This window comes from Spodoptera frugiperda, chromosome 25 (assembly GCF_023101765.2).
Source record: "Spodoptera frugiperda isolate SF20-4 chromosome 25, AGI-APGP_CSIRO_Sfru_2.0, whole genome shotgun sequence".
Taxonomy (NCBI): Eukaryota; Metazoa; Arthropoda; class Insecta; order Lepidoptera; family Noctuidae; genus Spodoptera; species Spodoptera frugiperda.
Window position 1 is genome coordinate 7,193,168 of NC_064236.1, and position 19,406 is coordinate 7,212,573.

At 35.4% G+C, this 19,406-nt stretch overlaps 2 long non-coding RNA genes across 7 annotated transcripts in view; one reads left to right on the forward strand and one right to left on the reverse strand.

Annotated features, from left to right (window-relative positions):
* LOC118264107 (uncharacterized) overlaps nt 1–19,406 on the reverse strand; it is a 46,351-nt gene that overhangs the window by 4,012 nt on the left and 22,933 nt on the right. For 3 of the 6 annotated variants that reach the window (XR_007707145.1, XR_007707146.1, XR_007707143.1), the window contains 2 exons: nt 13,392–13,494; nt 12,189–12,253 (listed from right to left, as the gene is read on the reverse strand). The exons of 1 other annotated variant lie outside the window; for it this stretch is intronic. This is a non-coding gene — a long non-coding RNA (uncharacterized LOC118264107). Of the gene's footprint in view, nt 1–12,188; nt 12,254–13,391; nt 13,495–13,745; nt 13,804–19,406 lie in introns of all 6 variants that reach the window. 2 more of the 6 variants (XR_007707144.1, XR_007707147.1) reach the window with 2 other exon arrangements.
* Nucleotides 1,431–19,406, forward strand: part of LOC126912428 (uncharacterized) — a 20,837-nt gene continuing 2,861 nt past the window's right edge. The window contains exon 1 of the long non-coding RNA XR_007707149.1: nt 1,431–4,906. This is a non-coding gene — a long non-coding RNA (uncharacterized LOC126912428). The remainder of the gene's footprint in view (nt 4,907–19,406) is intronic.

A 19,406-nucleotide genomic window follows, 5' to 3' on the forward strand; every position in this document is an offset into this window, starting at 1 on the left:
CTGAGTTGTCGAGTTATTCAGGGTATTCAGGTCCTATCCTAGATTAAATACGTAAAAGTCAAAGCATTGTTCCCATGCAGGAGTCGTTTGAAGTACGTCTGTGCCGCGGGTATTGTGATACCAAAGGCAATAGCTTTACAAAGCGAGCTGCAGCAAAATTAAAACTCGATCTAAAGATAAACTCTTAAATGGTTGGTATTTTTCATTAAAAGTTAGTCTTAGTACGGAAATAGCAATACTTCACTGCAATACGACCCTAAGCTATGTATTAATAAGTGTCATTTTCAAGATTTACACGTAATAAAAGTACATTGTGATCATTTCATGCGGAACACTACTCCGTCGTTGTCCTAAGTACTACGGACTTATTATAAAGGTTATTCATACGATATTAATAATTCACTACCATTTAAGCATAACTGCACCGTGTAATAATGAAAATTATTACAATAAGAATTAGATTATTAAAATAATTGCTATCCATCGACTTCACATAAAATATTCAGGTGAAATAATCCTTATAATAATTGCAATAGAAATACTTTTGTACAAATGCAATTAACCAATTAATAACTTAATCTATGAAGCTTGCAGACTGTGTAATTATACAATCCCCTAAGTAACTGGCAATAACAATCCAGTCATTAGGAACTAATTCGAACCTATGCTGCGAGTAATCCAAATCCGGCTATTCAATGGTTCGATGATTGATGTCGGATTAATTCTACATTTAGTCTAGATACCGAATTGTAACACAGGAATGCAGGTAGCGAGAGGTATGCCACATAATGTACTATGTAGTGAGCACTATGTACATAGTTCGTTAGATTATCGGTCGGTAGACCTATACATAATCATAGAGTACACGAATCAAACAGATTATATTGCAAAAATACATTTCAAGTTTTCGTAGGCCTTTCGTAGGCTTTCGTAGCAGATCGTAACCGTTTCGTAGCTGCTACGTGATTTAAGTGGCGTTGTACTTTTCGCCGTTATGTATTTATTATTTTGTTCTTTACATCTATTTTTCGTATGCTACGATGCGTAGACTGGATGTCACATGTTGCAGTCGACATGTAAACTACAATAGGGGAACGCATACGGGCCTTTTAACAGACAGCAAAATGCTAAGTAGCCAGTCAACGTGTCACTCTTGCATTTCCTTGATAATATTCTCTTATAACAATATTGCTATTCAACAATGTTGCTTTAATATTAAAGCGTACATTGTTACACAGTACATTCAAAGCCTTTACTCCTGGTTGCTACGTTGCTACACTACCCCTAGTTGCAAAGTCCATAATCCGTCAATGCGGTTGCCTGGTCACGTTTTGGCTTCGGGAGATCGAGATTTAAATCCTAAAATTTTAAGTGCGGAACTTACTTAAACAAATTATGCCTGGGTCAGTCATTTAGCCATCTCCTTTCCAATATTATTTGAAATTTGCTGAGCTGAAACGCATCATTGGCCACGAGATAATAGTTTCAGGAAAGAGGCTTAAGAGCGTGCAACGTACATTGGAGTAAATCTGTTGAAAGGCTTCGACTTAATCTCCTCATTCTATTATGCTGTGTAATAAGTTGTAAGTAAGTTTGATATCACGAATAGGTTTTTGATTAGATTTCCAGACTTAGGCACGAATTTTTACGTCGAGGCACTGAGAAGCCTTAACTATTCAAAACTTTCAAACCGCATGTCTGCTTTAAATTGAAGCGTCTCATATAGGTACGTATTTTAATAAATACGTGCTACGAGTTTATTTTTTTTTTTTTTTTTATGCTACCACAAATTGAAGTTATGGTTAAAGACTGTTCATGAAAATGTTATCGAAAAAACATATCCATTTTATTATTTAAAACCATTGAACCGAATTAAAGATTTAAAAAATGTAGTTTGTTTTTGCCAGCTCGCAACAGAGGATAGCGAAAATATTCAGAACCATTGGTATGTGAATCATGTTAATTACAGAGATATGGCATGATCCGAAATATGTACGCTTTTGTCGATGCCTACGTTAATTGATTTCACAAAAATGCGTTGCATTTTAAAGGACGACATTTAATTTTGCAACCACATAATAAAATTGGCTTATCATATTTCACATTGCTTTCATGCTTTTAATATCGACATTGTTTTACGGGAATTTTAATTTGATCAGTGAACTACCAATAGATACATGACTCGCATTCTCCGACAAATATGTCAGCCTGTATTTATTGTGAAAAGGCTCCGATGCCATTGTTCAGGTTAAAAGCACTATTATCTGTTATAATCAAGTATGTGTGGGGAAGTAATGAGGACAGCCATCTCCTCGGCTTTATAAAGCAGTTTGATACAAGAAAGTGTTCCGAAGCGTTAGGTACGTAGCTAATGTATGACCTCGTTCTGACACTGTAAACAAAGGGGAAGCCTCTACCTATACCTCTGTTACATAAATTACTGTCTTGATTGAAGATTATTGTGCTAAATGAACACATATTGAGGTTATATTCCTCCTATAGAATAACAGAAAATCAGGTCTCTATTCACTCAATAAAAATACTCGTATGCCACGATAAACAAGATCCCAGCATTTTATTCGAAGGATATATTGCCTTGATACATCATATTTGAAATAAATAACAAATTGCAAGGGAATAACTACTTAAGTGCTAGAAAATTGCAAACATTTCATAAAAATACGAAATTCATTTGTTGAATCCTTTCATATCTCGTATTTTTCAAATAGATTTCCCATTTCAGCCATGTAATTCAATATGAACGAGTTTATTCTAAGGCACAAGTGGAATAATATTCCACTCAAAGGTGAATAAGTAATAACTTATCCAGTTTGAACGTCGTGCAGGACACTGATTGACATTATCTTACCTAGGTAATAACGTTCTACGAATAGAAATAAATAGAATACGGCGAGAATTATATTTTAGATCTAATGCGATTCTGCATTTATCATTTACTAAAATTATTTTAATTTTAGCGTTACCAAAATATCTGACTACAGTTGAAAATAAAGTTGAATATTTCACGGCATAATTAAGTTAGGTTATAATAGTGATCAATTTCGCTGAGCATATATTTAGCGATGAACTTTTAAACAGATAATGACAGTGACCGCATGAGTGGAGGGAGCACGGAGCACGCGCCATTGTGCACCGCCAATTGAATATCACGGATGCATTGACTTAAAACGATCATCGAATGCAGTACAACGCCTTACAAGCATATAACAGTGTCCACGATTCTTGGATCTACTAAAAATTTACGTGGAGGCATGTATCGACAGTTCAGTTCTAGTCCTAACTCACGTCAGACACACAAAAATATCGAGTCAGTAACCATTTAATCCACTATTAAAAATCTTTGGCAATTCGGAAGATGATAAGCTATGTTTGATACCAATACATGACCAAAGCGTCAACAATAGCCATTCAGAGGTGTTGTGTTCAATCAACTAATCAATGCATATCTATCGGCTCAAGTTATGCAACAATATTAATTAACTATCAACATACACATTATGGTTAGGCAATATCTGCAAACCACAATCGATGTCAATTCAATTCCATGTTGATACGTGTTAACCACAATTGGTAGGTATGTAATGCTGCTAACAAATATAAAACTGAAATATCTTTAAACAATCTGACTTATTCCTTAAATCAAAAATTGTATGAATAACACAGAGTGATTAATATAAAGGCAAAGTTACTAATACATAAAGTACGTCCGCGTTTGAGATTATACACAAGATTGGCTTAAATAGCATTAGTAAATTGCTTGCAAGTGCTGCACAATGAAGGGGACAAAGTCCAGTGCAATATAATGGGAGATAGTAATAAGACTTTTATAAGTGAATCCTTTTAGATGAGCACAAAGAGCTGCATGTTCCTAGCGTGCATTGAATGAGTAGCAATTGATACAAACAACGGAACGGTATGATTGATACTTCCTTTTGAACGCGTCAGTAAACGACACATAACAAGCCGACGGACCTCATATGTATTAGGCTCGCTGTTTTGAATGTTCACTTAGCAATCATAGAGTAGTCTAATCGGTATTACATTAAATACGTTCAAGGACATATTTACTATGAAGATTTTTCTGCAATCAATATTTTGTCGTCTTACGAACAAAAATTAATAAGCACAACTAGTAAGTTAGAGGTAAACAAGAGAACTAGGTAAATTTTTCAGCGCTTTTATTCAGAATTCAGAAGACAGTACAACAACCACTTCTCTACAATACTAAGGACGTCCTAGTGTCGGCTACATCGTTGGACAATACTCAAGACGAGCCAAGAGACCCGACAGTGCCCGGACGCGGTAACAAGTAGAACAATCAGTTGGAAGATGTATATTTACTCAGTATTATATTTGCAACATTGTTTCATTAGCAACCGGCGAATATGCGCGCGTGGCGGATCACGTGCCACAGCGCTTGGGACTCGGATGTGGCCACTTAATGCTCACTTAGCGTCGGTACCATATAAAGTATATGAAAATTTTACTTGTGGCTTTACTATGACCACATTTATCGCTTCTGTTAAATCAGTTTGCATTGCCACTTCTTGCATCGCCATTTTGAACCAAGTATTTACGTGCTTCTATTTCATATTTTCTCATAATATTTTTTTTTAATCCAACAAACAACTCAATTTCCCGCAAATCGAAACACACACAAATTAATTGCACAAATATTGGAACTGCAATAGTTGTCAATTCAATTTTACGCTGATATTTATCAATGGTTAAAACGAGTTGTCAAAACAGATTAAACGAGGTGTCGATGTCAGATAGGCTTAATTGAAATGTTTTTATTGAATGAATGGAGTACGTGTAAAATGAATTTATTTTCCTAGTTGCTTTTATTGGTGACCATTGCACTACAAAATTCATTCGTATTTAAGTACTGACGGTAGCAATCTCAACAGTAAACAAGTAACGACAGGTTCTTAATTGAAATAGACAATTTTAGATTTTAAATTTACTAGATAGAGGGTTTTATTCAGAAATTCGTTTAAATTTTCCGTGTAGCACTGACCTACATCACAAACAAACTTTTTAGAATATTCGTCGTTGCAGTGTTCCACTCAAACTTTTTCAAACTGCGTGGCTCTGTTAATTAAAGCGGGCACAGTTCGAACCATGGAGACCTTGTTTAAAAACTAGACAAGTTTAAAGTACATTTTAATGAATAAGAACCTGACAAACAGAAATTACTGACTATATTTACTTTTTCTGTAAAAAATCTGCATTTCATTAAAATCATCTATCAAAATTCTCAGCGGTCAAAGTGCAAAGCATTATCTTAACACTGACAATGTTATGATAGATATTTATTAACTTAAACATATAAATTAAATTGAATGTACTTCAAATACCAATAAATCTTCAGTTTACTAGAATACAAAATGCAAGATAAAAATACTACACATGATCTAAAATATTTTAAATCAATGTTCTGCAAAGTCAAAAATCAAACTTGATCGACTTGACTTATTTTCAGCTTCAACGCTGTAATGTATTTCTAGACTCAAGACAGAGTGACGTGAACTCGATTCAGGAAAGGAAAACCAACCGTCAGTTGCGGTTAAAATCTAAATCAAGTACAGAAGCAAGGTAGGTTGAGCTAGGATATTTTAGTTTCGAGGGAGGCTAGGGTTGTTGCTTAGTGTTTGATTTTCACTCCATCAACTGACAAGGATCGTGAGATATATAAACTCCGATAGTTTAATGTACCTCCAACATCAATTACTTCCAGTTTTAAATCAATTACGCGGGTATCCATAAAGGTTTTCAAAGAAAATCTTTCTTGTCTGCAATTTTTCCAACCTAATTCCATTACAAGATGAATCCCTTGCCTGAGTGTAATATGAATAGCTTAAAACACTTTAAAAGCTTCAGAGCCACTTACTATTTTAATGAAAACCTATTTAACGAGTAAGTACTTCATGTTAACAAGGAGAACGAAGGAAAATCAAGATAGGCGACTGGCAAGGAATCTTGTTATTACTAAGAAAGTGTTGTAGGATCTCTCAGATTTTATTTCATTCATCCTTTTGTACGTCTAGTCTGTTTAACTTGATATCTGGTAAATACGTATTTATGAATGGCTGAAAATACTAACAAGAAATCAGAGAGAAGTGCCTCACTATGTAAACCTTCTCGAACGCGTCTAGACCAATAACTAATGGCATTTCAAAAATCCACAAGAAGCGCTCGCTACCGCAAAAATGCAGACGGAATTTTTACTTAATTAAATGAATCTTAGCATTCAGCGAAATTATATTTTACTATCCTTTGAAGTTTATTACATTTTATTGGATACCTGTGGACGAGGCGACATAGACCGGAATGAAAAGTTTAATTAAAGAACTCGAATAGAAATTTCTAGTTTGTTACTAGTCTAGCTTTTTTGGTCCCTAATTCTGTTGGTGTGATTAAGTGGATATTATTACAAAGGTTCAACATTGTATCTTGTTATCATCGTAAATATTGGTTGTCAGCTCAAGCAATGGCATAATGTCTATTGTATATCTAGAAACGCCTTTTTTACAAATAGAACGAAAATCTCATAGTATAGTAATGACCTATACTCGTTCACTATTATTTAATACATGGTTTAGTAAAAGTTATTATTATTTTATATCGAGTGCTTTTTGATAAATAGATTAATCTTAGTAAGCGCTAATCTATCAATCTGTATTACCTAAAGTATTGGTTTGAAAACGAGCTCACTAAGAAGCTTGTATTTTAACAAAGAATTTTATAAAGTATCCCGGTAAAGTAGATTAGAATTTTTGCAGCCATGATTGCAATTTTTCTTAGAAGAGCTCCATAATATCTTTACTTCACTTTATTACTTTTTATTAAAATATTCTGCACTCTTCAAGAGGCTCTATAACAAAAGAACACGACGACAGCCAATAGGATGGGATTATATTTTATCGGATCTTTGTTCGTTCAAATAATGGGATTTTTCTTCAGTCCCGTCCTATCAGCTTTGTAGAAAATGTGTTTTCTCTGACCCACTAGCTCGCAGAAAACGTCACAAAAGTTTACAACAGATTAATTGGTATAAAGATCTTTTTAAATTTAAAATTTTCCAAAACCAAAGAGGTAATAAAGTATAACTTTGCTTAGTCCATTATTTTCTGTATAATATTCTACTATATTGAACAAATTATTAAAAGAAATTACTCTTGACTAGTGTAGCCTTATAACTTATTCCATATATGTAGTCAACCTGGATGCAAGCTTTTATGGTAATGATGTAGGGATGCGGAAAGCGCGAGCAAGCAAATTTGCTACGCTTTACGGCGGATGTCGTAGATTTTACCCTTGTTAGGCACGATAACATCCCTAGCGAAACAGATTTATGAAATGGCTATAAAGTGAGGTATTGAAAATGTGCAACAAATAACGCTATTATAATCCACTTTAACAAGTGAAAATAGTAGTACCTACGATAACGAATCCGATTTCGATATTTGCATTAAGAAAAACAATATTAACAAACAAATTTCACCAATAAGCTCTGACCGTAACGCGATTACCGATGGACTTCGAAAACACAAACTGCTGAATATTAAAATTCTGCAATCCAATCTACATAATTATGTCACCTGTCGCCTCGTATTTGGAGCCACACTACGGCGACCAATGAGGCCATACGATATGTCGTATAGCAACAGGTTAAAGGACAACTAATCATCAAACAGGTGTTCAAACGTACTCGAAGGGAGGTTCAAGTTCAAAACAACCTGTGCAACTAGTCATACATAAAAGCAACTGGTACAATTGAGACACGGCTTTGAGATAGCCACGTGTGCTTTATATGCGTACCAGTATAACTCGACTTTATCGCAAGAATGAGACAGTTAACTTATCATCCCGAATAGATCTTGCCCATGAACTTTTTATTATTTATGGACCGAATCCGGTTTTACTGTATTGTGTGACATAGGTCCTGACCTGACCTGAGAAAAGGTTGACTCGGTAAAAAGACACAATGACACTAATCAAATGCTTTCAAATTCTGGTAAAGATCTTTTATCGTTTCATGGAAAGATGATCACTTATCCATGATGTAAACACTGTTCATTTTAGGAAGTCATTTATCATGAACCTATGTATTGTAAGTAAAGATTGCATTCGATTTAACTATAATTTGTCGTCGACGTCCTTATTATTTTAGAAATTAAATCTGTCGTTGAAAATAAAATGAGACTAATTTTTCTCTCCTTTCATTATCTTAATTTGTATAATAATGAAATTTGTCTAGAAAAGTTAAAGCTTAAACGCATTTGATTTAAAAATAACCACGATTCAATGACAAGATCAAAGGTTAGAAAAGACTCGCTAACGTTCACGTCTCTCAAGGGAGATGCTTTAAAGTAGAACGATAAATTCCAGTAGAAAAAGATTATAGCAGATTGTTTACATTAAAAAATCCAGTCGAAAGCTGTAGTTGTGTACTTTCCTTAATTAATACGGTGCTCAGTTAAGTCAACTCTCTCTGATGAAGAGGGTTTATTACAAAAAGTAATCAAGGAACATAAACATACGCTACATATAAGTTATTTAATCAAGTAAAACGCTCTGGAGCCGCAAATGAAAATGCACCTAAGTAACTAACATTATGATATTGATTTGACTAGCAGTTGCATTCGGATATCAATCTACCTACAAACAGTATCGTAAAAATATTCTCATCAACAAATGCGTGTAGTTATAATCAAGCCGACTGACAACCTAGATACGATAGAGTATATATAACATTAACTATTATGTGGCCGAAATGTCGGTGCTATGACTCAGGTTTGCCACAAGGCACTATTTTGGGACCCACAACGGTTTTATGAACGACATACTTCCAATGAATCAGCGACTTCCATTACAAACCACGCAGTGGTGAAGGCTTAATAAATTCCTGTGTTATCAAATTTAGCTACCTTTTAAACGAAGGTATCTTTACTTCAACAGAATGGTCTCGCCCACAGACAACGTGCTCTGTTATGGAAATGAGCACATTGTCTTCCCTTGCGCTATTGTTGCAACCCTATAAAAAATCGAACCCCGAAATTGTGTAAAAGCCCCAGTTTGTCGGTTACCTGCTCAGTCTGTTGGCAGACGAACAAAAACCGTTTAAAAACCATCAGCGAACCGTTAACTGTCAAGCCATCATTTGTAACGTTTACCCACCACGAAGTAATCGATAAAACTAACACAACGTACGAAAATAATAACAACGTTAGTAAAAAAAAAATGTTTTAACAAAAATGGCTAGAGATTTTTAATTTGTTACTTTTGCTAGTAATGTAAGCGTAAGTACTAGTAGTAGATATTAAACGGAATTGTTCCTATTCATTTAATTTCACATTGTGATGCTATCGAATAAAATACTATTTTCTCTTCCTTTACTTTCTATTATAGAATCACAAGTCGATGCATAAACATTTAATTGACTTTTAAAGTCGTTTTCTGCCAATAAAATACCAATCATTGAACTAATACATACACCCTATAAGTGACCACTGTTGACTAAAGGCTCTTCTTACACGGAGAAGGTTTAAGTCGGAGTACATACGGAGTATTTTACCCAAATCTAAATTCTTTATGTATTTGTTAGAGTTATTTCGATAAATTTTGCCAAAACTACGAGTTCGGAAATCGTGATTGATATGATTTCAAGAAAACGTCCGTCAAGGCGTATAAAATTTTAATGATGATTTTTTTGTCATTTAAAAGACCACTACACTGAAATAAGTTCAGAATAAAACCGGAATAGTTCATAAATTAATATCCTCTTTAGAAAACTGAATTCATTCCGCTGAAAGAAATTACTTGCACATTTTTATGACGAGCAAAGGAAATAAGATTTTATTGGAAATGAGGTTCTATTAGTTCTCTCGTAGATTTTTTATTTACATAACCGGCAATTATCTTAGATGGAATTTTATGTAACAATATAATGGGACCATTAGCTGCGCTCCGTTCAAAGGAATTTTAAATATCTTATTTCCCTTTTAGACGTCGCGTTGTCGATGCAGTTTTATTAGCGTCGTTGAGTGCACCAAGTCTATATTGTCATGAGGTAACGAGCTCGTGATATGACTAACTTAGGTTTTATGGTAGTTTGTGATATGAATTGATAAAAAGAAGAACCTAATATCGATCCAGGGAAGACTAACTTGGCGAAAGGCGAATGGAAGAGCTGACGTCAAAAAGAAATCGGAATAGAAAGATTAAATGTAGATTAAGTTTGAAGGGAAGATCAGTAATAGAATAGAAAGATACTGAAGTATGATGTACCATAAAATGAAAGACCTAGCCAAATATTAATGCTATCATCATTTCTCCTTATATATTTGGGCCGCTACATTGGAGTAGACAGAGAGTGATTCCACTGCGATATGCGTATAATTACAACATTGATATACCAAAAATAGATATCCCCAATACAAGATTTATTAAGGAGCTGTTTTACGTCAAACGAATTTTGTTTAGTTTTGTATTTAGTGATTGGGCCAAGCTATTTTCGGTACGGTCGGCATTTTACAGTCAACATTCATAAGTAGTACCTATAACAACCGCCGAGAATCGGGAGACTCTTGAGGTATCTTCGGGCAGAGTTCACGTCGTCTGTAGAATCGTGCTCAATCCGCATGAAAGACAAGGTAGTGAGAATTTGTGATGTCGAGGACATCTCACTACTCCTGTCTTTCACACAGCAGAGAGCTACCACCAAGCCATCGACGTGCTGTGCTAACTGCTGCAGCAGACATGTAACTCTGCATTTATAGCGCTCTTAACATGTATCACTAACTATCCTATCTTCCTTATGCGTGTAGTGGCATCGTCGGTTTTCGCGAAAAGAAACTATTTAACTAATATAAAGGTAACTTGTGTAATTTATTTAGTAATTGGGTAATACCAGCAGCGTAGATAAGTAAGACGACATGCCACTGCAAACACCTTGATACTACATCATACGAACAATTATTTTATCAGCACACCACAATCGCTTCGACGCAAAATGCAAAGTTACACTACGTCCACGTAAAAATAGACACAAGATAAATTATGTTATTAAACAGACACACATTGTTCGGGTATTATAAATTAGATTAGTGTTACATCATACAACACACGGCGGCCATCAATCTGTATGTCACTACCAACGCTTGATAAGGTAACTATGTCGCAGTCAAAGTTGACTAAACTGGTGATAATCGAACCTAACGTAAGTGAGTGTTGTTGCAAGGAATGACTTGCTAGAAATGTTATTCCTGCCCACTTTCTCGTTAGACTCGAGTAAGTTGTTGCAATATTTTCACATTAACAGCTGGTTCACAGAAACGAGCTGCAGTTACAAGCTTGATGTTGACTCACACAAACATAATCGGAAATGAAAATAGAATAGCAAAATGTCAGACAGCGTAGAGAAAATGTATTTTAAAAGCCGACATGAGTGAAACAGGAAATATAATTTTCACGAAAGGCACTCGGCTTTTTGAAGTTGACACTAAATGATTGAAACTGGTGAGATAGAGTGGGCGAATGCATTTACGGCGCGAAATGGAATATTCGACCATGAATCGACACGAAATGAAGCGCTTTTCAGTTAATTGCGGCTTTGTTATGATATATTTGTAGGCACGGGGAAATCACGCTGCATTCACTGCACCTAATTGATGTCGAGCCACGAGCATCGGCTTTTGCATAAATAAAAAGTTTAATTGTAGTATTGTTGGAAAATACGCAATTAGCGTGTTTTTATCTGATCACAACTTTAAAAGTTAGTAGTATTGATAGTGTCTAATTATGTCGCGTGCCAGTGTATTTTTACATTGTTATTGTAAGATAACGCCTAACGTTGAATGAAAACGCTAACTGTTAAATAATTAACAATATAATATTACACTGCATTGAATGCATACATTTACATAATTACTCGAGCCTTCAAGAATGTGGTAGGAATGACCTTTTAGAAATGCGGTTGTAAACAAATATACATATGTGTGCATGGTAGTGACATAACAATGTTATCGCTGCTGCTACAAATTCGCACATTTATACAGATGAATGGTTAAATGAACATAATAAAAATTAGTATGTCAACAAAAATGGGTATGAGGCATATAAACGAAGTTAGCTGAGAAAGCTAAATGTGCATTTGAACCTACCTGGAGAAAACCACCATCAGCACTGCAGCCCAGCTTCCTGATGTCAGCTACGCCTCCAGGGCAGGCTGTCAAATGTAGCATACAATGCATTCTGTGATTCATTCCAGTACAAATACACTTACGCTAGCTTATTCACCTAGTATCACGCACGCACTCACACACACACTCCGCACAATCACATTAACGATATAGGAAGATTACTATAAGAGATCTTAAAACTAGTACCCAGATTTCAATAGCATTGTAACCAAAACCCACAAGATATAATATGTAATAACTGATGTGGGTAAAACCCGATTTTCAACAATTTTGTGTTAGTAATGCGTTTGGTTTATATCCTAACAGAACACTATAACGGACGGTTCGATAAGTAAGGTTAGATAGCACAGATAGTAGACATTTCATGGCGTATTTCCCACTTTATCTAACCGTTACTGATTCTTATCTGTCATTGCTCTTGCCATTTTGTACTTGGTTGACGTGTTAGGGCTTGCGCTCCGTTCTAACATCTCAACGCAATTTACGTACTATCTTATACGTATTTTCTCAAAGGGAGATTTTTGCCATTCTTCTATATTTTATTCTATATTCTGATATTTATTTATTTTAGAATAAACCTATAAGAATAACTGCATGTTATCAAAGCTCTGATTTTTCAGAACTTTGTTACATTGACTTTGGTATCTGGGCAAAAACACCACCATAAAAATGTTATTGATCAAGTAGTTGCGTACTTGCACAAAAGTCAATTCCCACTAAAATCCAAACGCTTTTTTATTATACTATTAGTCTCAATAGACTAATCAATGACGCAAACATAAAGAAATGCCAAAATTGCAGCTTTAAATAATTTACGTTAACCTACAAGAAAAAGTTTACAAAAGATTGAATTGAATAGTATCTCGGAATCGAGGGGATAGACCCCCGGGCTGCATTAAACAAATGTAAGCAACATAATAATAGCGCGCAGTAAGAGCGTCCCAGACGATCTCAAATCACAATCTTCCCATGACCGTTCCCATGCAACGTCACACACATCATTCATTACACTTCGCGTTGAAGCCTATAAAAACTTCGCTTTCGCACAATACAAAGTCGCTGCGAACACAATAATCGCTATGCAATTTATATCCTTAAATATACTCTTATTCTAGTATAGTATAAATAATAAATCAAAGAGATAGAAGAGGAATTGAAATTTACCTTTTAATATTTAAGGTCAGGTCGCCATTTTGTTTCCTTTGATCCCCGCTTCACGCCATGACTCCTTCAACTGACGATGCTGCCGTTACTCTCGATACAAGATCTGTAACAACAGAGAAATTGTTTGATCCCAATTCTAGAAAGATGGCGGAAACCAACTAGTTAACATCGATAACAATTAAATATAATTGCAGAGCAGCAGAGCAACATAATTACATAAATACACGATAATAAACTTTTTCACAGAGATATTTATATAGAACACGAGCAGTACATAAACGTTCGCTTTGAGCAACTACAATATAAATAACTAACTACGAAAACCAATCATAATAGTGTTCAATTAAAACTTACCGAATATGACGATTGTATGTCACCCGTTGTCTGTCATGGTGGTTGCTCGTCTTTGTACCTGCACAAACAAACAGAAATATTTATTACTTCCCATTTTACTACACTCAAGCGTCATCTATAGGGAACAGTGTGAATTTGCAAAGTAAATAAATGGAGTGTATGTCTAGATGCGGTGTGACCCTTTCAAATACACTCGGTTCACACGGGGCCGACTCCCAGATATTCATGGGAGCGCTAGGGGCAGCCCAAAACATACTCTGTTCGCGACACCAATAGTGACGTATGCAAGCAGTCACACAACGTGTACCAAAGCCTTTTTGTTCCCAACGGGAAATTAGCTTACTGACCCCAACACGCTTGCGGGCGTGAGGGGAGATTGATGTTACCCCTCCATTTACTTTCCTAAAACAAGGAAACACTCTATGTAACAAAACCAACAAACTTAATTATTGTTTTTAAATAAGTGCCAACTGATGCTAGAGTAGTGAAAAAAAACATAACATTGCATTACGTATTTTATGTATGTATGCCTATCCTTGACAAATATGGAAATCGGACGTATTCCACGAAATATTGTCGCACGAAATAGTATAATAAGAAGCTGCGAAGATACTTAATGTTAAAAATGCGTTACATATTGTTTTATCATTCAAATCCAATTCACGATCATTATTCAATTTATGTTGATGTTTCGAATATATCAAGGAATCAAATACACAAAACATGACAAAATCGTCTGCGTTCACGAATCAATAAATAACAAAGTCGGCTAAGTAGTAGATGGTAGTCTGCAGATTGCGTCTGCCGTTTCCCGTTTCCAGACGCTTTAACCGTATAAATCGGTTCATTGAATATTCGTAGAAGGAACGCCGCGATAATTTCATCAAAACGCATTTCACTTAATAAAATCGGAAAATATAGCTCAAAAATAGGAAGACTAATCGAATGATATTAGAGGAGGCAATGCCTGGAAAGTATTGCCTGGAAAGAAGAATTTTAATATGAATTTATATTAAATTTCTAAAGGGCGTGTCTGCTTTATACCTCTACATAGAAACAATGCGAATTGATCGTTCTCCGTCTGGCTTAAGTTACGCTTGTCGCGGTCTGTCTGCGGATGGGTGACGTTAGTCCAAGGACGTGATATGTAAGTCGATATGCAGCTTCATTAGATAACTTAACCAATGTAGTATTGTCTGAAGAAATAACGTTTAAAACACTAGAATAGTAATAAGATCGAATCAGTTAGTATCGCCCTTTATTAGGTATGAAAATATGTTAGTAACTAAATAAAAACATTGTATAAAGACTAATACTCTAAAGCCTGCACGTTGGTAATGACGTTAATTGTTTTAAGAAGATTAGTGGACCGATGGGATGAGCGAGTGGATATCGGATGGGATTTAATTATCGGTGGTCACCCCTGCCTGCGGTGCGGACGTTGTCAGCTTAACACCCGCAAGCTCTCGCCTCACACCCTCACCCGCGCGCGGAGCGAGTCACACGCTTTGCACCCTTTCATATTTTTAGTTTGCACCCCAAATATCCAAATACTTACCTGTTGATACGTGGCAGCTATGCAAATTAAAAAGCTAACATTTGGTCTGCCGTGTCGGTCATTTTTATACTACCCACTTCGCATTCCCAAATTTAATTGAAAACGTTTTTGTACGTGCAATTTCTGGCCAATTTTTTAGAGGTTACTAAAAGCCTGATCGAGTTCAAGTATTATCTGCACAATGTACATATTGTAATCTTAATTCGAGATGTGTGTACTTGTGTACACTGTCTCGTAATTCAAATCTGTCGCATTATATTCATGGCATGTAACTATTTAATAACTTATTAAACTTTATTTTCTCTATATACATAGCTGGCATATACCCGTGTACTGCGTAGGTAGGCCCATACATACCTATAGTTACTACTCATTGTAATTTCCTGAAGGTTAAGACAGTGTTCGCGAAAATTGGAAGAGCTGGCGTTATTTACGAATCGATCGTACAGCGCATGCGTGTTTCTTTCCTCGTGTGTGGGGGACGCTTTCACCAGTAATTTCTAAAAATTATGTTCTCGTATTATTGTTCTTACGTAAATCATGATTATTACTATTTGAGACACTATATATTTATTAATCGCTATTAATGCTACGTGTATTTAATCTATTGTTAAATAAAATAATGTTTTCACTTTTAAAAACGATTCAATGATGTTACAATGTTAAAAATCAACTGGAAATTCGTAGTTCGAAAACACTATTTCAAAATTCTATTGTTTCTGGAGAATAATAGAGTTGTACGCATTGGAATACGAGATACAAATTGAGCTGCGAAGTTGAAACAAGCTGAAAGCAAACAATGTCGCAGGCAACAGAACAGTGGGCGACGGTGCAGTGTCTCTGATTGACTGTATGGAGCTTGGTAGCAACGGAAGGGTTGGAGGTAATTTTGTGCGCTATTAAATTTGAGGGTTACACAATAGGCTTCCAAACACCAGGCCAGTCGCCTAGATAGGATTTAATTAAGGGGTTAGGTTTGGATAAACGCCTTGCTGTTGTTCTGGTACCATAAAACCCACAGACAAAAGTAGGTTGAACCTTTTAGCCAGACTCAGACATAGTATAAAAACTAACCTAACCTAACTACACAGTCATTCTCACTACAAATACGCTGACACGGTAATGATTCTAATTACTAGAGCAAGTCAAGTCAACCGCTATAATAATGGTGATGATACACATCGAACGGAGCACGCTGAGAACAACAAAATGTAAACCGACCGAAATTAGTAGTCGTTAACAGTAAAGCAGTCAGCTGAGAAGTTGTGCATATATTAGTTAGTAAAGCGCACGACACGAGTCGACACAATACTGCGCGGTACCTGCCTGACCTCGGATAAAGCTAACGGCCCGGTGCATTTGCCGACGCGAGTTCAACGCCACTCCGCCACGCATTTTTTCCCCAACTTTTACAACCAACGACGCCATTCAAGTTCGCAGCTGGCTTTTGCATTGTTATTGCAACGCGATTATAAGGGGTCGATTTATCATCGACACAGGGCATCGGAGCTGATACCGGGACCGTTAACAGAAATCTCACTATGTATTTACTACGTTATTGCATTTTTATTTTTATTAGATAGTTTCTAGGAACTAGAGAAACTCGTAAAACCTGTGTTGAGTACTGACTGCATTCATATCCTCGTCATCAATAAACGGTACCGTTTGCGACCGATAATAGTTTGTATCGATCTTTTAAAAACTTTTTTAATACCCGCGCCCCTGACAGTTATTTAAATAGGTACACTGTTTCCAAAACGAAAATTACAATATACAATAAAGAAAACTCTATAACCTCCACTTAAATAATGTTACTAATAATGGCTTTGTAGAATAGTCCCACTATCTCGCTCGTAAGCCTGCACTTTTATAGTGACAATATTACATTTCATATTGTACATCCTTTTTCTGTTATCTCACAACGTCAGGAACTAAAGTGAGGAAAAAATAACTATATTATATTTACAACTGGTTACGAAATATCCTAATTTTGTTTACTTTGATCTCAACAGTTATTACGAAAATTACTGGACTTAAATGTAAAAACCACTCGCTCATATTTCTAAGGCATCCCAACTTCAAATTAAAGTACCTAAGAGGAGGCGCGCTAATTGGACTAATTATGGGGGAGCTACGCAACGGGTCCTGTGACGGCCAGAATCTAGATTAAGTAACCAACAACTTTATAATGCAAACGAGGCTTTTAATTTTTCATTGCAATTTAGGCTACTGAGCAAAGATTAGCTCAGTTTTATACAGGACACACGGCTAAAGTTGTTGCGAACTAATTCATATTTCTTTTAGTTAATTAAAGATAAAGATAGATTAGATTTTCATTCAACCTAACTAGAATGGGATAACAGTACCTAATAGCATTTGATATAAAGAGCATCGTCAATGTATAATTAACGGTAGCGCTCTGGCGCATCATCGTAGTCACCGCTCACTATTTGTACCATGTGATAAGAGACGTGCGAGGCGCCATTCTTGGCATACCTCCAAATCCGACATTACAAGACATTAAACCTCACTTGCCTACAGACCAGACGAACAGACTGAAGATACAATACTTACAAAAACATTATTTAGTTTGCAAAACATCGTTTTCAGCAATTTTTCTCCCTTTAACTATAACAAAAATGTCAACACATTTGCAAAATTAAACTTAAAAAATCTGTTTGACATTTGAGATAATAGCAAACGATAAAACACCACGTTATCTTTATTGAAATTACCTATTGCTTTTTTAGAGTTGGGCAAACTAATGAATAATTACAGTTAAATTACTTCAGTTTGTTAAAATATTCAATTTATAAATTAATAATACTGTGATGCCGTTGAAAAAGGCGACTCGGATGTAACGTTAACTGCAGGTTTATGTATCTTATTTGACCTAGTGATATAAAACGGAAAACAAACTGTACAAAGTATTTGATAAGAGCAACGAAACGACGCCAAACACATATTTGTTCTACTAAACATTTGAATAACTATCTAGTGTACAAGAAAATAATTCGAGTGCTGAACATTGACTCGTATAATGCCGAACGATAAACACTCATTCGATAGCGAGTCACATTCAATTGATTCGATTAGTAATTTGTACATCACTAGTGATCATGACCTTGCTGATTTTGATAATGAACTGAATTGAATGATTCTTACACTCACCCGAGTGACCTTATCCGATTTATATTACCTACTATAATATAAGTAGTTTATATTGTTTATCAAAGAAAATATTTACTTGTGCGGTTGATATTAGTTTATTGTGGATAAATATTAATAACAAATACCGATATGCACCAAATATTCTTATCACGGCTTAGTGAAGGCATTAGCGAACATTTAAGTTACGTAATAATAGATTCAACTTCCTGGTAAAGCAATAGTTATAAAGGAATGTCTAACTACATGGAATCACTAATATTATAAATGTGAGCTGACTTGGATGATAGGATTCTTTTTATTCACGTGAAAGAACTATTTTTTAGGTTTCACAAATCAAATTTACTAGGTATACGAGAACAGAGAATCCAATATTACATTACGTAATACTTTAAGGAAACGGGCACCACACAAATATATCTACGAGTATAAATAAAAATACCATAATCTGAAGCATAACAGAACTACAGGTCTTTATATGTAATTCCATTTCTATGGTTTATATTTTAAAGAGAACTTCATCGTTTTCGCGCACACACGATGCAGATGGAAGATTTTTTTTTAAATTGTCCAATAGAACAGGAGTTGGACTTTCGGGATGTCATTTCTTCATTGCAAAATAAGGAACTGAACAAGACTAAGACTAAGCAGGTACAGGATATACCGTCTCGCATATATTTGAACTATGTCCAAGTTCCTACAAAGGGTTTATTCACATTTTTTAGCAGTGCATAACGTGGCAACTGGCAACCATTACCAGCAAAATATCCTGTATTGTTGAAATCCGTTACACTAAAGAGCGATAAATAATTGTTTGATGGCCACAAAATAATGATTCAAATAAGCATATTACGTCACTAGCGATAACCAATAATAACAATATGTTTGTTATGACAGCGATACCGCAGAGCGTACCGAGAGGACGTCACCCTCAA